At 42.1% G+C, this 20691-nt stretch overlaps 1 protein-coding gene across 1 annotated transcript in view; it reads left to right on the forward strand.

The window, feature by feature from the left end:
- LOC126336082 (potassium/sodium hyperpolarization-activated cyclic nucleotide-gated channel 1) overlaps positions 1-20691 on the forward strand; it is a 1174950-nt gene that overhangs the window by 1018169 nt on the left and 136090 nt on the right. The window lies entirely within an intron of this gene.

The following is a 20691-nucleotide window of genomic DNA, read 5'->3' on the forward strand; positions in this document are numbered from 1 at the left end:
TAAGCTCCGCCTACAAAAATTCTGTCTATCCAATGAAAAAACGTTATACATTTCGTGTTAGGGAAATGTTTTTAAAGTTTGCAACGTAACAGAGACGCGAAAAAGTCTCACGCTAAAACTTGCAGCAGGTGTGGTCCTTTTAGTGTTATCGTAAGATCTATACTGTTCTTCTGGAGGGCTCTATCTTTTAACATGGGCTTGGGGGTGGTCCTACCGTAACAGAGACGCGAAGACAGAGCACTGAAAGACCTAGGTCGAAACAAGGCCCTGGGAGTAGACAATATTCCATTAGAAGTACTAACAGCCTTGGAAGAGCCAGTCCTGACAAACCTCTACCATCTGGTGAGCAAGATATATGAGACAGGCGAAATTCCCTCAGACTTCAAGAAGAATATAATAATTCCAATCCCAAAGAAAGCAGGTGTTGACAGATGTGAAAATTACTGAACTATCAGTTAAATAAGTCACAGCTGCAAAATACAAACGCGAATTCCTTACAGACGAATGGAAAAACTGGTAGAAGCCGACCTCGGGGAAGATCAGTTTGGATTCCATAGAAACGATGGAACACGTGAGGCAATACTGACCGTACGACTTATCTTAGAATAAAGATTAAGGAAAGGCAAACTTATGTTTCTAGCGTTCGTGGACTTAGAGAAAGATTTTGACAATGTTGACTGGAATATTCTATTCCAAATTCTGAAGGCGGCAGGAGTAAAATACAGGGAGCGAAAGGCTACTTACAATTTGTGCAGAAAGCAGATGGCAGTTATAAAAGCCGAGGGGTATGAAAGGGAAGCAGTGGTTGGGAAGGGAGTGAGACAGGGTTGTAGCCTCTCCCCGATGCTATTCAATCTGTATATTGAGCAAGCAGTAAATGAAACAAAAAAAAGTTCTGAGTAGGTATTAAGATCCATGGAGAAGAAATAAAAACATTGAGGTTCGCCAATGACATTGTAATTCTGTCAGAGACGGCAAAGGACTTGGAAGAGCAGTTGAACGGAATGGACAGTGTCTTGAAAGCAGGATATAAGATGAACTTCAACAAAAGCAAAACAAGGGTAATGGAATGTAGTCGAATTAAGTCAGGTGATGTTGAGGGAATTAGATTAGGAAATCAGACACTTAAAGTAGTAAAGGATTTTTGCTATTTGGGGAGCGAAATAACTGATGATGGCCGAAGTAGAGAGGATATAAAATGTAGACTGGCAATGGCAAGGAAAGCGTTTCTGAAGAAGATAAATTTGTTAACATCAGGTATTGATTTAAGTGTCAGTAAGTCGTTTCTGAAAGTATTTGTATGGAGTGTAGCCATGTATGGAAGTGAAACATGGACGATAAATAATTTAGACAAGAAGAGAATGGAAGCTTTAGAAACGTGGTGCTACAGAAGAATGCTGAATGTTGGATGGGTAGATCACATAACTAATGAGGAGGTATTGAACAGAATTGGGGAGAAGAGGAGTTTGTGGACAACTTACCAGAAGAAGGGATCGGTTGGTAGGACATGTTCTGAGGCATCAAGGGATCACTAATTTAGTACTGGAGGGCAGTGTGGAGGGTAAAAACCGTAGAGGGAGACCAAGAGATGAATACACGAAGCAGATTCAGAAGGATGTAGGCTGCAGTAGGTACTGGGAGATGAAGAAGCTTGCACAGGACAGAGTAGCATGTTGAGCTGCAACAAACCAGTCTCAGTACTGAAGACCACAACAACAACAACAACTTATCGTTCGAGTAAGTACTGCTTTTTGGATGTCCATTTCTGGCTTCACTAAGAAGATGAAAAAATATCAAAGTCTGGAAAGGTTAAATTTCTTATTAATTGGCAGAACATACCTTACTGGATAGGAAAAAGGACAAGAAAATAATAAAATAAGGCAAAAAAAATACAAAATTGGAATAAGTTAAATGAGTGTCTAAAGCCAGGACACTAATTACGCTGCTGAAATCCGGGTAATATACGGAAAACATTTGAATTTAATGTACCTCCAATGCAATAGATCAGAAATGGTTTTATTTGAGTAACTGATGGTGAGAATTCCATTTCTTAATCACCTTTTAATACAAATGAAAATGTTAGAACTAGTCTCTTACTGCAGAAAGAATGTACAACGAAAGTAATCTTCACCCAATATATAATGTAAATAATTATCGCCCCTATAGCAACAAACAAAGTCTAAAATACTAATTCAGCCAATCTGTGGACAGCATTCCAAGATAGATCGAAGCACAGTACAGTGAACGGGCATTGTACGGCACCCAACAGATTCTGATTTCACGTATGTACAAAGATGTGCAATTTCCAACAGACACACTTTATTTTGATTTGTACAAAGATGTACAATTTCCAACAGACACACTTTATTTTGATTTTCACGCAGATTTCAAGTCACAGTAAAATTATTTCTTAACTTCATACCGGTTTTAATTTCATTCGTTTCTCTTCTTTCATCTATGTCCACACATTGTGATGATCTTCAGGCGACAAAATATTGGCGTCTGCGTATCCTAAATTTTAGACACGCAAAACTGTTGATTTGAAGTTAACACGATTTACCCCGAACTCCTGGAATTGAGAATAGTTATCAAACAATAAAAATGCATTACAGCAATACCATCTACTCGTATTTATGTCCGCATGTACACCTATACTGATTTCTTATGCAAGGCAATCACAAGTATAATTCCAAAGTGCAGGATGGATATGGGGTTTGGTCATTTTGACTAATAAAAGCACATAAAAGAAAATAGCTCAGTATCCACCTGAAATATCGTTCTAATATAAACATCCACCAAACCAAGAGCGATTGTTCAGTGTCTGGATGAGAGCCATAACTAACTTATTGTTAGCACAGCCTTATCAAATAAATGCCAAATTAAATCAGTAGGGAATGCTAATGGGACAAATTCTGAATTGGAAATCGTAATGATTTGGATATCTTTAATGCAAGTGCTACAAAGTTATTTGAAAACAAGATGGGCGCAAACATATATTTGATTACGTAGATTTGGCTACCATTTTGAAATGTAATCCAATGTAATTAATGAAAATAATTTGCATTAATTTATGATGTCACTACAAGGGAACTTAAGTGAAACAAGTTAAAAAGGCGGCAACTACCGTCCCAGTTCTTTCGTTATGTTAGTTAATGCAAGAGCTTAAATATGATGAAATTTTGAAATTTACGTTTTGTGGAAATGTGTTTTAGTATTAAATTAACTCCTTTCAAAGTGACAAAGGAAAAGAATAATGAATGTTCGTAGGTAACCCTGAAGCTTAAGTGCGGAATTTAAATTACCGGTATTGTTCAAAATTCAAGATGTATAAAACTTGCACTGATATGATAGTTTTCCCCTTTATACAGTCAGTTATTAGGTTAAGTTTAGGTTGCCGTTACCACACCATTCTGTGTATGATTTGATTACCGTTTCGTTGCATTTAAAGACACGCTTGTGCTATAGGAGTGAGAGCGTCAATTACACGATTTCACTGTCCGATTATCAGCCTCACTCAACTCAAACATATTCAAATACTCTTTGTCATCTGGATTTGTTACAGAAATTGTATTGAATCTCTGGTATTCACATTAACAAACAATTTCAGTTCTGTTAGTGCAGTCAGGTAGCGTGCGCATTTCCGACGTGCCCTCCAGGCTCACTCAATCTCGGTTTCGTTCCGTCCTCGCAGTTAAAAAGCGAGCCAAACTCATCCAAACAAACGCACCGGAGGAAAAGACAATATTGTTCCCTTACTTTGATGAGTATTTCATACGCAAATTCAGCACAATAAAGTTCCCTGGGGAGCTAAACAGTCACGTACAATTACAAATTTAGTTTCATCATAGTATTCCAACTATTAATAAATCCATATCAAAAAAATTAAGATCAAAAATGATAACACAGTTATATAAGGTTCTTCTACAAGTTAAACTTCGACTGTCATATTTTCGACATTTAAAACTTAGAATATTCAATTATGTATTTTGGTGTCCTTGCGTCACATACTCTTCTTGCCATGAAGTGTCAATGCATTATTACAGCAGGGCTGTATATAGTGAACCCTGTTGTCATTGATTAGAAGATTTCTGATGAAGTGAGAAACAACACGTGTTGTGCAAGACAAGACGGCGAGCAAAATAATGTTCAAATGTGTCTGAAATCTTATGAGACTTAACTGCTAAGGTCATCAGTCCCTAAGCTTACACACTAATGAAGCTAAATTATCCTAAGGACAAACACACACACCCATGACCAAGGGAGGACTCGAACCTCCGCCGGGACCAGGCGCGCAGTCCATGCCCGCAGCGCCTAAGAACGCTCTGCTAATCCCGCGGGGCAAAGACGGCAAGCAGTTTATTAAGTTTTTGACTACTGCTGCATCAGGTGATTCTATATAATCACACTAAATTCTTAGCTTTTTTTCGTATTCATCAGTCTTTTAGTTTAATACTTTTCCATATCTCTGTGTACTCGTTCTTTCTTTCATAATCAAGTAAAATATTCTTGGACGCTTCCTCTCTTTTTTCCATTGTCTCACCCTTTTCTATAGATTTCTTTCCTCCCAATTCTTTCTTCTGGCTCAGTATTTCTTACTGTAACTATTCACTTGATTATTAACGTCTTTGAGTAACATGTTTCAGACATATTTACCCCCATTTTTCACAGCATACATTTGCCTTCCGTAACACTATCCGCCTGAAGCTATGGGAGCATGAATGTCTTGCGTTACTGCGTGTCAGTATTTGTCACACACATATTTGAGCGAGGTACATTTTCTTCGCCTACAAAAATCAGATTATGATGTCAACCTCCCTTCCAGCATACTCTGCATCATCGTCTTGAACGCATCTACTTCACATACTGACACATATCAACATCACCTACTCCTTGCTAACACTCTCATCCCATTTCTTCTTTCGTTTAATCTTATCCAATTTTCATTCTAAGTCAAGTGTACAGTAATCTGATGTACTTTGGTCAGATAACTTAAGCAAGTTGGTCATATTATACGTTACCTATCAGAGAGTCTCCGGCGTTCTCATGTGAAGCAATAGTAAATGCGAAGGCCCAAGCCAAATTTGCGTGTTGTATTTACTCAAGCAATTTCGGGCATCGCACCGTATCACGGAAGCGATATTTACTCATAGTATAACGTAAACTAGCAAAAATTCACATAAAATTTATCATCTTTACAGTACGTCAGCTACCTAATAATTATTCTTGTCATTTAATCAACCGACGAATTCTATAAACTTATTGATAGATGCTAATACACTAAACACCCATCCATTAGTAAAATGGAACCTTGATGAAAGTGACTAGGGACAGTAGTTGAAAAGACGGGCAACATTGCAACATACGTGCTTATCTCCGGTGAATGAAAGTAAACCGAGCCAACTCTCATATGTTTCCCATACCATATGTTGACTCGTAATTTTAATTTCAGTTGATAAACTACATGTGAGCTCTACCTGGATATTTGAATAGTTCAATGCAGTATGAAAGCGTAATTTTAAAATATATTTAAGGAGTTGTTGAATTAATCCACATTATCATGACTTTTTCGGTAGGCGTCGTAATGGCACCCTTCAGAAAATCCAACTGTACTCTTCTCTTTTATTACTTACACTAATTTCAGCTGTACCAAACTGATTTGCGAAGTATTTACCCAGTTGCCGTTTCATCACACTAAAGTGTGCTTCTCATGTGGTGCCTGGTGGAGGGTTCACTATACTCTCCTTTTCGGACGGATTTTGATGCATGCACATCAGGACAGATTCCCAAGTGCAATGCGGACAGCTTGTTTTATGTTTATTAAAAACTCTGTCTTTAATAACGTAGGCTTCCACAGCTGTCGTTAGTATCAATTAGATTCTGAATAGCGGTTTCGCCGCTGTGCCAAAAGGACTCCATCGACTTAGTGTTTTACTGCTTCTCCTACCAGTACTATGCTTCGATTCAGTGCAAAATTTATGATAAACTCTGAACTGGTGTATTTTCTTTCATCTTCGTCAGTTTCTCTGTTTATGAAAGTCTAAAAAAGTTAATATCAGTTCCTTCTCGATCAGATTTTTATGACAGATACTTGGAGTTTGACAAAATTTGTAATTCACATTTGATGTAGGTAGATAAAGAGCGGTCTATAAAGTGTTTTTCGGTGTATAACCGGAAACCACTCTCACACTCCTACGCTCCTTTCCTAGTTTGCAATTCCTCTGATAACACGATTCTCACTTTCACTAACCTGGAAGATCTGTAATACAACGCTCTAACTACATTAATGTAAAGAATCAATACCCCATTATTCTTTGGGCTCAACAACAACTCACTTAATGCCACTGTGCCATATGCTTTATCTACGTCACATTATGTTGACAATTATCACATTAGGTCCGTTTATGTTCAACTGAATAAAACCGATGTTATAATGTAATACGCATTTCACCTTTATTTTTTTAAGGCATTTGGAATGATAAAATTGGCTTTATTCCGTTGCAGCTTGACGGGCCTAGCGAGGGAGTTATCAACACGATATTTCACGCACACGAGGATGATCTAACAGCGAAAGTTAAAGATGTTACAGTTTCTGATAGTTATTCATGATGGAAGTGTCATCTACATATGACCAACAGGGTTTGAACCAGTTCTAATCGTCTGATTGTTTAAAAGGTTTCTCTGTTTTGTTTTCTGTTACTCGTACGTACAGTCTACTCATCGAACACATTACACATATCCCTTTATAATTTTTACTGTTTACTTTGTTTCCTTTCTTCTCCCATGAAGAGTCGGGTTGTCTCCATTATGACACCCAGAGCCGCTTGTAACAGTTCAGATTTGTAATGTCCAGCCTGTTAATACTTTAACTTTGCCTCGTTGCTACTTTGTTATGGTTTCTACATTACTGCCTTAAGTCTCTTCCTGTGTGTGTCTTCCTACAATTATACCCTTTTCTCAGTCAAAAGATTTCGTTTTGCCTTTTCTTCTTTCAAGAAAATGATGATTTTTCTTCTTTTTTTTTTTTGCCACAAAGGAAGCTAGTGTCAAAGTTTCTTTGATCTTCCAATGTCTCCTTCAACATTCGATCTATCTGATAACATATCTTTTGGTATTCCCCCTCTAGCTTCTGTTCAAGTGTGAAAAATCGTTTTCCTTTATTTTCGTTGCTTCTATCCAATATTTTAAAAGTATCCAGTTCTCTCCACGCGTCGCAATTTCTACATCAATCCAGTCTCGTGAAGTTCATCATGGATCTAATTTTTTATACTTATATCCAACTAAAATGTTCATCCCTCTTTATCCATGTCCCTGCGGGGTAAAGGAAAACTGTAACACCCATCGCTTTATACAATTTTGTCCTTTTTTTCTCGTTTCTCCTGATTGGTCAACAAGGGGGCTGACATTTACTCAAATTTCATATAGATACCAGTGCCGTAACGTCTGTTACAGCCAAGGAATTGAAATTAAGACACTCGCTCAATAAGTCTTTTATTTAGGGTTATTTTTGTTCGGACTGGATATTGCCCCATAAAGCCGTAAGTTCCCTCTTTTGGCATAATGTTTCACGTTATACCCCGAATAGGCGTGATGAGGATAAAACACAAATGTCTGAAGATCATCCTCAGATTGTTGAATGATAATCTAATCAGTAAACAGTAAACAGTATTCTATTTGCTCTGAGATTCCATTCTCTAATTATATTCTATATGTAAAGAGGGGGCGTGCTGCAGAATAATGCCTATTTTTTATGTAAAAACTCCTAGAGTTTTCTAAAGAAAACAAACGTTATTAACATTCTACATCTTTATCTTCGTGTTATATATTTATTTCTCAACATAGCCACCATGGAGTCGAACTCATTTCTCCCAACGAGGTATAAGTTTGTTGATACCGTGAATATAGAATGTATGGCTTTATTGGCGCAGTCACAAGCTCATCTTGCTTGCACTGCTTCATCATTATCAAAGTTTTTTAATTTTTTTATTTGGAAACAGATAGTAATCGGATCATGTCAAGCCTGAACTATTTGGAGGATGATCGATGACTGTGAGAGCAGGGTGACGGATTCCTGCAGATGTCGCGACGCTCGTGTGAGGTCTGGCATTGTCATGGTTACGATGAGGGCACTCCATGTGTGTGCGAACTCTTCGAATTCAAAACTCGATCATACCACGCTGTTTCTCACACACCGACCAAGTTTCGTTACACACCGCCATGTTGCACACTACAATTCGGAGCCCCCTAGAGGCAGAGGGCTGCACATATGTGGACATGAAGAATAATGATGTAGAATGTTAATAACGTTTAATTTATTTGAAAAGCCTTAAGAGCTTTTACATACAAAATCTGGAGGCATTACATTTTAGCACGTATTACGTGTAAGTGCTATAGGCCTACTACACCCTTGACGTCCACCTTGGGTTGATATGAATTTCTTTCCCTACAGATTTCTTTTTCAAAATATTATTTGTGTGGAATGGTATAAGCTATTTATGATATCCACGAGAGGGAGAGGAGGCTTTTGTTTAAGCGTATTACACTGGCGGGGTCTTTTGAATGCATCAAAGACCTTCTGGTAATCAGTGTATGATGTGTCTCAAGATAAGTTTCTGACCTTCTTTCAACCAATATTTTCAAAAAGAATACATTGTCTGTCCATAATCTACCACTTGTAAGCACAGCTTGTTCTTAAAGCAACAAAGTTTCTGATGTTGTTGTTATGGTCTTAAGTCCTGAGACTGGTTTGATGCAGCTCTCCATGCTACTATATCCTGTGCAAGCTTCTTCATCTCCCAGTACCTACTGCAACCTACATCCTTCTGAATCTGTTTAGTGTATTCCTCTCTTGTTCTCCCTCTAGGATTTTTACCCTCCACTCTGCCCTCCAATACTAAATTGATGATCCGTTGATGTCTCAGAACATGTCCTATCAACCGATCCCTTCTTCTGGTCAAGTTGTGCCACAAACTTGTCTTTTCCCCAATGCTATTCAATACCTCCTCATTAATTACGTGATCTACCCATCTATTCTTCAGCATTCTTCTGTAGCACTGCAGTTCGAAAGCTTCTAGTCTCTTCTTGTCTAAACTATTTATAGTCCACTTTTCACTTCCACACATGGCTACACTCCATACAAATACTTTCAGAAATGACTTCCTGACACTTAAATCTATGCTGGATGTTAACAAATTTCTCTTCTTCAGAAACGCTTTCCTTGCTATTGCCAGTCTATATTTTATATCCTCTCTACTTCGACCATCGTCAGTTATTTTGCTCCCCAAATAGCAAAACTCTTTTACTACTTTAAGTGTCTCATTTCCTAATCTAATTCCCTCAGCATCACCCGACTTCATTATTCTCGTTTTGCTTTTGTTAATGTTCATCTTATTCCCTCCTTTCAAGACACTGTCTATTCCGTTCAACTGCTCTCCCAAGTCCTTTGCTGTCTCTGGCAGAATTACAATTTCATCGGCGAACCTAAAAGGTTTTTATTTCTTCTCCATCGATTTTAATACCTACTCCGAATTTTTCTTTTGTTTCCTTTACTGCTCGCTCAATACACAGATTGAATAACATCGGGAATAGGCTACAACCCTGTCTCACTTCCTTCCCAACTACTGCTTCCCTTTTTATGTCCCTCGACTCTTGTAACTGCCATCTGGTTTCTGTACAAATTGGAAATAGCATTTCGCTCCCTGTGTTTTACCCTAGCCACCTAAAGAATTATAAAGAGAGTATTCCAGCCAACATTGTCATAAGCATCCTCTCAGTCTACAAATACTAGAAACATAGGTTTGCCTTTTCTTAATGTAGCTTCTAAGATAAGTCGTAGGGTCAGTATTGCCTCACATGTTCCAATATTTCTACGGAATTCAAACTGATCTTCCCCGAGGTCGGCTTCTACCAGTTTTTCCATTCGTCTTTAAAGAATTCGCGTTAGTATTTTGCAGCTGTGCCTTATTAAACTGATAGTTCGGTAATTTTCACATCTGTCAACACCTGCTTTCTTTGGGATTGGAATTATTATATTCTTCTTGAAGTCTGAGGGAATTTTGCCTGTCTCGTACATGTTGTTCACCAGATGGTAGAGTTTTGTCATGACTGGCTCTCCCAAGGCTGTCAGTAGTTCTAATGGAATGTTGTCTACTCCCAGGGCCTTGTTTCGACTTTGGTCTTACAGTGCTTTGTTAAACTCTTCACGTACTATAATATCTCGTATTTCATTTTCATCTACATCCTCTTCCATTTCCATAAGATTTTTCTCAAGTACATCGCCTTTGTGTAGACGCTCTATATACTCCTTCCACCTTTCTGCTTTCCCTTCTTTGCTTAGAACTCGGTTTTCATCTGAGCTCTTGATATTAATTCAAGTGGTTCTATTTTCTCCAAAGGTCTCATTAATTTTCCTGTAGGCAGTGTCTATCTTACATCTAGTGATACATGCCTCTACATCCTTACATTTGTCCTCTAGCTATCCCTGCTTAGTTTTGCACTTCCTGTTGATCTCATTCTTCAGACATTTGTATTCATTTTTGCCTAATTCATTTACTGCGTTTTTATATTTTCTCCTTTCGTCAATTAAATTCAATATTTCTCTGTTACCCAAGGATTTCTACTAGCCCTCGTCTTTTTACCTACTTGATCCTCCGCTGCCTTTATACTTCATCGCTCAAAGCTACCCATTCTTCTTCTGCTGTATTTCTTTCCCCCATTCCTGTCAAATGTTCCCTTATGCTGTCCCTGAAGCTCTGTACAACCTCTGGTTTAGTCAGTTTATCCAGGTCCCATCTCCTTAAATCCCATTTTTTTGCAGTTTCTTCAGTTTTAATCTACAGTTCACAACCAATAGATCGTGGTCAGAATCCACATCTGCCCCTGGAAATGTCTTACAATTTAAAACCTGGTTCCTAAATCTCTGTCTCACCATTATATAGTCTATCTGATACCTTCTAGTCTCTCCAGGATTCTTTCATCTATATAACCTTCTTTTATGATTCTTGAAACAAGACGTAATATAGAACGTAATATTTTATTAATGATTTTTCCAAACACTTTACACATGATGCTTAATTATCGTATCACTCCATATTTTTTTAAATGTAGATATCACCAGAAATTTTCTCTTTTACGTTACCATTATGAATATCCGTATTTTCCCTGTGTTCGGTACATAGTTTTGCTCAAGGTTCCGTCATTTCCTGCGTGATGTGTAACAGTTAAGTTATTTACCTGCTGTTTACCTAACGCATGGCGGGCTTAAGCTGCAACAAAAGCAGGTCCACAAAGCGGACAGAAGCGGCTGGAGGGCTGTGGCGGGAGTAATGGATCCGCCACGGGCCTGTGACAACAGCATCGGCGGGGCCGGATGAATCTTTAAACAGGGGGTGAGGCCGGGAGCGGGAGGGCCACCCCGAGGCGGCACTAATTCTCGGCGCCGCCACCACGGGGCGACTCTGTTCTCACGCAATCTTGAGGCGCGCCGGCTCACTTGTAGCGCGTGCATAATTCAGGGCCCGCCTCGGGCGCCCTCGGCACCTCCCGGCGCTGTTCGCCACCGCAGCTAAGTCCATTAGGAGCCCGGGGGAATTCCCGACGACGACTTCTGACGAGGGACGGAACACTCCCTCAGCTGTCGCTGTAAGCCTTTTTTAGTCTACGATATTATCCAAATATTGTAACAGTCGAATTAGATGATAAATTCTAAATGATATTTTCGGTGAAAAGCAAATAAACTTCAGTGGCGTGCCGGTACTGCGTAATAAGTTCCGCAAGAGTGAATTCCATTACTCCGAGTCCTTCTACTTCAGCTCTCTCTCGGGTTTTGAATAACGAAACGCAATGCGTCTGATTCAGAAACGGTGTCAGTAGAATCTGATGCCCCCTTGGCCAGTACTATGCCATTGTCGAATGGTAGTTAAAGCTGACCGTCAACACCCCTCTCCCCCTCCACCGCCCTTTGTCTTTACTACTATATTATTTTCTTTACAGAACAGACCTCACTCAAACGTCCACTTCGACTGAATTACCTACGTGAAGTTGTAGAAATGACGATGTCACAGGACATGGTGTTACTTTCTTACCAAATTCTACCGAACGCGCCGGCCGATGGTGGCCGAGCGGTTCTAGGCGCTTCAGTCTGGAACCGCGCGACCTCTACCATCCCAGGTTCGAATCCTGCCTCGGGCATGGGTGTGTGTGATGTCCTTAGGTTAGTTAGGTTTAAGTAGTTCTAAGTTCTAGGGAACTGATGACCTGAGATGTTAAATCCCATAGTGCTCAGAGCCATTTTCTACCGCACACACTCAAATATTCGTCTTTTGAAGGTTGGATAACCCTATGTTCCTGTAAGCAGAACTGACAGTTATCTACGTCTACATCTAGGAGGGTGAGCCAAATGAAAACCTTAAATTTGTAATAACAAATCGAAGCTTTCCGCCGTTATACTGTAAGTTGGTAAGCGCTCTACAAACAGCGTGCAGAATGGCCTGTAGGTGGCAGCATAGTGCAGATGCACATAAACCGTCGCAGTATCAGTATATAGATGGCCGTCTCACTTGCGACTTGCACCAGGGAACAACAGAGTTCTGTTATTCGGCTTTTGCGTAGTGAAGTCCGTGGCACAGCGCCTCTAAAGGCGCGGCCACCAAGCGCGGCACAGTTTCACGAAAGAAATGTCAGAAACGAAAAAGCAGGAAAAACTGAAATTGAGAACCAAGTTTAATACTGAATGGTTTTAGGTTTACTCATGTCCCATCAAGGGTAAAGATGATAATAATGTTACGAGTAACTGCACTATACGGCCTCGTACGAGTAGCATTCAATAAGTAATGCAACACATATTGTCTCTGCCAGTTTCGCTTGAAAAATGCGGAATTTGTAGTCACCCCCCCATAGTTTCATGAAGTTCCGAAAGGTGGCTGTGCTGAGCGTAGCCGTCAACTTTCCGTCCGTAATAGAAGCAGAGAGTCATCACTGAATTTCTTTTAGCGGAAAATGAGAGGATTGCAGATATTAATAGGTGCTTGCAAAATGTCTAGCCAGATTGGTTCGAATGGCTCTGAGCACTATGGGCTTAACTTCTGAGGTCATCAGTCCCCTATAACTACTTAAACGTAACTAACCTAAGGACATCACATACATCCATGCCTTCGGCAGGATTTGAACCTGCGACCGTAGCAGTCGTGCGGTTCTAGACTGTAGCGCCTAGAGCCGCTCGGCCACACCGGCAGGATGTCTAGCCAGACCTGACAGTGAATAGAAGCGCACTGAGTCGTTGAACAACTGAGAGAACTTCAGAAAACTTCATTACCCCGCTCTCTCAGAAGTTAATTGCGGAGCAAGACGTTGGCTCCGGCGCCGAATGGTGCCATGCGGGCGTACGCCAAAGGCTGAAACTTCCTGGCAGATTAAAACTGTGTGCCTGTCCGAGACTCGAACTCGGGACCTTTGCCTTCCGCTGGCAAGTGCTCTACCAACTAAGCTACCCAAGCACGACTCACGCCCAGTATTAATCTGCCAGGAAGTTTCATATCAGAGCACACTCCGCTAAAGACTGAAAATTTCATTCTAACAGCATAAGGCTGTCGCACTGAACAAGGATTACATCGAAAAAATTTGTAGTCCCGGCCAGAGTGGCAGAGCGGTTCTAGGCGCTACAGTCTGGAGCCCAGCGACCGCTACGGTCGAAGGTTCGAATCCTGCCTCGGGCATGGATGTGTGTGGTGTCCTTAGGTTAGTTAGGTTCAATTAGTTCTACGCTCTAGGGGACTGATGACCTTAGAAGTTAAGTCGCCTAATGCTCAGAGTCATTTGAACCATTTTTTTTTTTATTTTGTAGCCAAAAGAGTAAGGAATACTATGATGTATGGGAATCATGAATAAAGCCAACCTGCCTTCAGAAAAAAAAAGTGTTGCGTTACTTACTAAACACCCGACGTAGTTTGTGTGCCTCGCGCAGGCGAAAAATATGTAAATATGAACCACTGCAACACACAGAACCTCCGGTCGATCAGTGTGCCTCGAAAACGGAACTGAATATTAGTTCTCATTTTATATATCATGGGAGTATACAGGCAGAATATGTCATAGATTTGTGTTTTCTGAATTATACATAGACATACTTATCTTCTTCAAGCTACGCTCCACTTCTTTTCTAAAATACATTTTGAACGATGATCAATAAAAAGTTGCTAGGTTTATTTATACTACCGAAAAGAAATGTAACGCTCTTATGGACAAGGTCATTTTATTCACAAGTGACACGACAGGTATTGCACCGTTGTACCATTATATGACAACAACTTCATACCAAATCATGTCACAGTAAAGGGTGCTCAAACAATCCCATCACTACACAGTGTATCTATCTCTGCCGGCACCGCACGTGCCGAGTGACATTCCGTGATAGACGGTCTCAAGCGTGTTGCGCCTTTTGTTGCATTCCTCCAGTCGTTCTTGCAGGCTCTGGAGAACGAGCACTAGCAGACCGACGCCGTGACTGTACACCACGAGAAGCATGGTACGTCGTAGCCGTATGTGTACGTGCACTGTCTTGCTGTAAAACCACATCACCTCCCTGTCGATGAACTGGCAGTACCACGGGGTAAGAGCCTGTACAATGTAGCGGACATTGGATACCTTACCCCAAAGAAACACCAGATGTGACCGCTATCTGCAATTGATTTGCCCCCACACCACGAAGCCTGGGGTGGGACATATGTGCTGGGGGCGGAAGAAGCATCCCACCCGCTCCACGCCATATACGTGTGCTGCCATCTCTCACATACAGAGAGTTTTTAGCAAACAGAACACAGCACGAAACTTCCTGGCAGATTATGACTGTGTGCCCGACCGAGACTCGAACTCGGGACCTTTGCCTTTCGCGGGCTAGTGCTCTACCATCTGAGCTACCAAAGCACGACTCACCCCCGGTACTCACAGCTTTAATCACACAGTTTTAATCTGCCAGGAAGTTTCATATCAGCGCACACTCCGCTGCAGAGTAAAAATCTCATTCTGGTGAACACAGCATGTTGTTATCCATGTAGATACGTCTATAGACGTTAAAGTAACCTCTGGCGTGCCACAGGGGAGTGTTATGGGACCATTGCTTTTCACAATATACACTCCTGGAAATTGAAATAAGAACACCGTGAATTCATTGTCCCAGGAAGGGGAAACTTTATTGACACATTCCTGGGGTCAGATACATCACATGATCACACTGACAGAACCACAGGCACATATACACAGGCAACAGAGCATGCACAATGTCGGCACTAGTACAGTGTATATCCACCGTTCGCAGCAATGCAAGCTGCTATTCTCCCATGGAGACGATCGTAGAGATGCTGGATGTAGTCCTGTGGAACGGCTTGCCATGCCATTTCCACCTGGCGCCTCAGTTGGACCAGCGTTCGTGCTGACGTGCAGACCGCGTGAGACGACGCTTCATCCAGTCCCAAACAAGCTCAATGGGGGACAGATCCGGAGATCTTGCTCGCCAAGGTAGTTGACTTACACCTTCTAGAGCACGTTGGGTGGCACGGGATACATGCGGACGTGCATTGTCCTGTTGGAACAGCAAGTTCCCTTGCCGGTCTAGGAATGGTAGAACGATGGGTTCGATGACGGTTTGGATGTACCGTGCACTATTCAGTGTCCCCTCGACGATCACCAGAGGTGTACAGCCAGTCTAGGAGTTCGCTCCCCACACCATGATGCCGGGTGTTGGCCCTGTGTGCCTCGGTCGTATGCAGTCCTGATAGTGGCGCTCACCTGCACGGCGCCAAACACGCATACGACCGTCATTGGCACCAAGGCAGAAGCGACTCTCATCGCTGAAGACGACACGTCTCCATTCGTCCCTCCATTCACTCCTGTCGCGACACCACTGGAGGCGGGCTGCACGATGTTGGGGAGTGAGCGGAAGACTGCCTAACGGTGTGCGGGACCGTAGCCCAGCTTCATGGAGACGGTTGCGAATGGTCCTCGCCGATACCCCAGGAGCAACAGCGTCCCTAATTTGCTGGGAAGTGGCGGTGCGGTCCCCTACGGCACTGCGTAGGATCCTACGGTCTTGGCGTGCATCCGTGCCTCGCTGCGGTCCGGTCCCAGGTCGACGGGCACGTGCACCTTCCGCCGACCACTGGCGACAACATCGATGTACTGTGGAGACCTCACGCCCCACGTGTTGAGCAATTCGGCGGTACGTCCACCCGGCTTCCCGCATGCCCACTATACGCCCTCGCTCAAAGTCCGTCAACTGCATATACGGTTCACGTCCACGCTGTCGCGGCATGCTACCAGTGTTAAAGACTGCGATGGAGCTCCGTATGCCACGGGAAACTGGTTGACACTGACGGCGGCGGTGCACAAATGCTGCGCAGCTAGCGCCATTCGACGGCCAACACCGCGGTTCCTGGTGTGTCCGCTGTGCCGTGCATGTGATCATTGCTTGTACAGTCCTCTCGCAGTGTCCGGAGCAAGTATGGTGGGTCTGACACACCGGTGTCAATGTGTTCTTTTTTCCATTTCCAGGAGTGTATATAAATGACCTAGTAGATAGTGTCGGAAGTTCCATGATGCTTTTGCGGATGATGCTGTAGTATACAGAGAAGCTGCAGCATTAGAAAATCGTAGCAGGAAGATCAGCAGCGGATAGGCACTTGGTGCAGGGAGTAGAAAGAAGGATCCTTTATTGTATGATTATATGATAGCGGAACAAACGCTGGTAGCAGTTACTTCTGTAAAATATCTGGGAGTATGCGTGCGGAACGATTTCAAGCGGAATGATCATATAAAATTAATTGTTGGTAAGGCGGGTACCGGGTTGAGATTCATTGGAAGAGTCCTTAGAAAATGTAGTCCATCAACAAAGGAGGTGGCTTACAAAACACTCGTTCGACCTATACTTGAGTATTGCTCATCAGTGTGGGATCCGTACCAGATCGGGTTGACGGAGGAGATAGAGAAGATCCAAAGAAAGGAGGCGCATTTCATCACAGGGTTATTTGGTAACCGTGACAGCGTTACGGAGATATTTAGCAAACTCAAATTGCAGACTCTCCAAGAGAGGCGCTCTGCATCGCGGTGTAGCTTGCTCACCAGGTTTCTAGAGGGTGCTTTTCTGGATGAGGTATCGAATATATTGCTTCCCCCTTCTTATACCTCTCGAGGAGATCGCGATGGTAAAATTAGAGAGATTCGAGCGCGCACGGAAGCTTTCAGACAGTCGTTTCTCCCGCGAACCATACGCTACTGGAACAGAAAAGGGAAGTAATGACAGTGGCACGGAAAGTGCCCTCCACCACACACCGTTGGGTGGCTTGCGGAGTATAAATGTAGATGTAGATGTAGAACCTACTCTCATCACACAACAGAGTACTACTCCAGTTTCCAATCAACGCTCTGGTGACACCAGGGTAGTCATGCTTGGCGGTGTTGTGGTGTCAGCGGTAGCGTGACTAGAGGCACTCGTGATCGCAATCCTGCTGGAAGAGGACGGTGTCTAGTGATCACTGATGAGACAGCTGGTGCAACATGTGTCCGGATTTCGTCCCTGGACCATATGCGGTCGGCTACAGTTGCTCGGACAATGCGTCGATCTCGATCTTGACGTTCGTCGATTCTGAGCGAATACCCAGAGTCTGCTCTACAATTGTGAGAATCTTCCACAAACGATTGTTGAAAACAGCGACGCACTACAGATACAATTGTAACGCATGTGCAGCAATCAGTCGATAGGTTCACCCAGCTTCCCGTACGTCCACCGAGTCTTTCAAATGGCTGAAGCTATTCACCAGAAGTACGTAGTCGACGGTGGGACATGACGCTACCATAAAAGGACTATTAAAACACTATTCACCTCGAAACTCAGCACAGTTACTGCCTTCAGAGTCAAAACAGCGGGTGCATACACAAACCTCCTGAATGCCATCTGATAGCCAAGGACTGTAATAACTGAATCACTAACACAACATCCCGTGTTGTACCTTGGCTACACTGGACACGATCCCTTAGGGTGTTGCATTTTTTCCGGTATTTTTTTACGATTTTGCTACTTGTTTTAATAGTATCCCATCGACTTTCTTTAAGTAGAGTAAAAAATGGTTCAAATGGCTTTGAGCACTATGGGACTTAACTTCTGAGGTCATCAGTCCCCTAGAACTTAGAACTACTTAAACCTAACTAACCTAAGGACATCACACACATCCATGCCTTCGGCAGGATTCGAACCTGCGACCGTAGTGATAGCCCGGTTCCAGACTGTAGCGCCCAGAACCGCTCGGCCACCCGGGCCGGCAGTAGAGTAAACCACATGTCTATAATCTTAGAATATATTAGCGCTATACAGACATCAAACATTTTTAAAATTAAAGACATGTACACTTCATTTAAAATCTTTTATAAGTCTGTCAAATGATGACATACTTTCGGAACTATTTACAGAACAATAAATAGAAATTAGCAACTTTGTGGTAGTTACTTATAAAAATAGCCACAGTTATGCTTATCCGGACTTCTACAGAAATTTATTTTCTTATGTAGTTCTTTCATGATTCAAAAATCACTGAAAAATATTCGTGTGAACATAGAAAGATAGCGGATGTGATTTCATCAGTGCGAAATAAGTAATCAAAAGAGCGAGCAGTTAACCACTTGTTCGACTTGTTTTTATTCTGTGCTTTGCTGTTAACTCTGACTTCTTTGCAAGGTGCTGTCCGTATCATTGTAACGCTTCAAGTATTGAAAATAACATTGCTACTAAGAAATATATTTCTTCCACTAAAGAAATGTTTGTAGCTGAAAAAGTGCTCACAGCTCTTAAGCCATGCACTTTAGAACCCATGCTTCCTGGACTTTTTTTTTTTTCTTGCTTTGTTCCATACTACCACCTCTTAAGCATGGAAGGCAAAGAGCTTGCAGTAGAAGAAGTCCACTGTTACTCGATCTTTTCCAGGCCAGGGTCCCTTACCTCCACTTGATACGTTTATCCATCATCCATGAGAGTTTCTAAAATCATGACGGAATCTCACTGTACATTTAAATTTTGACCTGAATGTGTTAATTCTTGCTTAGGGCAAACAATGTCGGAAAAAAGTCAGACTTTGTAACCTTATAAGGGTCAGATTCTTTAAAAACTTGCCAACTTTGTTTATAAAAGCACTTCCTTATGCCTTTTTAAATTAAGTTCCGATAACTTTAATCTCGTCATTAAGAATAAATAGTCTATCCAAAAAACAGACTAACAACGACGGTAATGTTCACTGTGAATTCTAGTAAATATCCCTAAGTAATAATCGACTGCCTGCAGCTTTTATATATCCCCGTTTTGCGCCTTCTGCACTTAATCGTTAGTCAACAAGGAAACTAAACAATGCACTAATATCGACACATAGCGCCGACTTGCGGCCATCTGTTCGAAATACTTCTCCATTTTCTGCTAGGTTGTTCAAAATTCAGCTGCCCGCCTCGTAGTACGGAACGCAGTTCACACATCGTCGACACATTTCCACAATGCACAAGATCATAAAAGACGCTACAGAAAGTTCTGACTATCGGGAGAAATTCGCCCAGCTCAAAGAGCGTGATGACGTTGGGTTTACAGCACCCAATGTGCGTAGTCATCAGCGCCCTTGCTGCATATCAACACACACATCTCGTAGTTTGAACGTCTTTTCTCACAAGCGAATTTGCTGCGACAATTGTCAAGAAATACATGCTAACAGTTTTCTTCAGAATGTCGGACTACGTCATTGATACAATAATTTGAGCAGCTACCTTGCCACGTACTAAAATGCGCCACTCGTTTAGAAAAGCGTCCTTTTGAAATACTAAACTACGTCACCCAAACAATTCAGTTATTTCCACTCTGGGAGCTTTATTAGAGCCTGCACCATCAGTAGCATCTTCGTAGTTGAAGAATACTGGACTGATCAAATGGTTCGAATGGCTCTAAGCACTGTGGGACTTAACATCTGAGGTCATCAGTGCCCTAGACTTAGAACTACTTAAACCTAACTTAACCTAAGGACATCACACACATCCATGCGCGAGGCAGGATTCGAAACTGCGACCGTAGCAGCAGCGCGGTTAAGGACTGAAGCGCCTAGAACCGTTCGGCCACAGTGGCCGGCTCTCTTCTGATCATGATGCAATATATTCCTACATACTGGAACAAGAATCGGCTGAATAAAGCTGCTAAAAATGCCTGTTGTATATGGAAGACTCGCCACTTTATAAAAATCAGTTGTCGAGAGGCTGAACTGATGTACTGCAGGGGACACTTCAATGCTAACAAGTGTTCATGTCAAATTAGTCATGAAGATGTAGTTACGTTTTACGAATAGAGGCTAAAACCCAAAGCTGAATTTAGATGATGAACAGTTGTCGCTTCGGTGTTTAGGAATCGTGTCCTAATGACACCTCCTTACCACAATTTCAAGTAAGTGACCGTTTGAATAACAGCCCTCACGCACGGTGAGCGAGATGGCCAAGGTGACCTTTTACTTGAAAATCATATTCCAGAGCAAGGGAACGACAGCTCCTGATACTGATGCACAAGTCCTCATTAGGGAGCATCAAGAGCTCTTCGCAACTCAGTGTGATTCCGCGTAATTGCGGTCTCTTCCTTGCGCCTTTGTGTGGTGCAAGTCGGTCGGCTTGTTACGAGGAAAGGACGTGACGCAC

This window comes from Schistocerca gregaria, chromosome 2, assembly GCF_023897955.1.
Source record: "Schistocerca gregaria isolate iqSchGreg1 chromosome 2, iqSchGreg1.2, whole genome shotgun sequence".
Taxonomy (NCBI): Eukaryota; Metazoa; Arthropoda; class Insecta; order Orthoptera; family Acrididae; genus Schistocerca; species Schistocerca gregaria.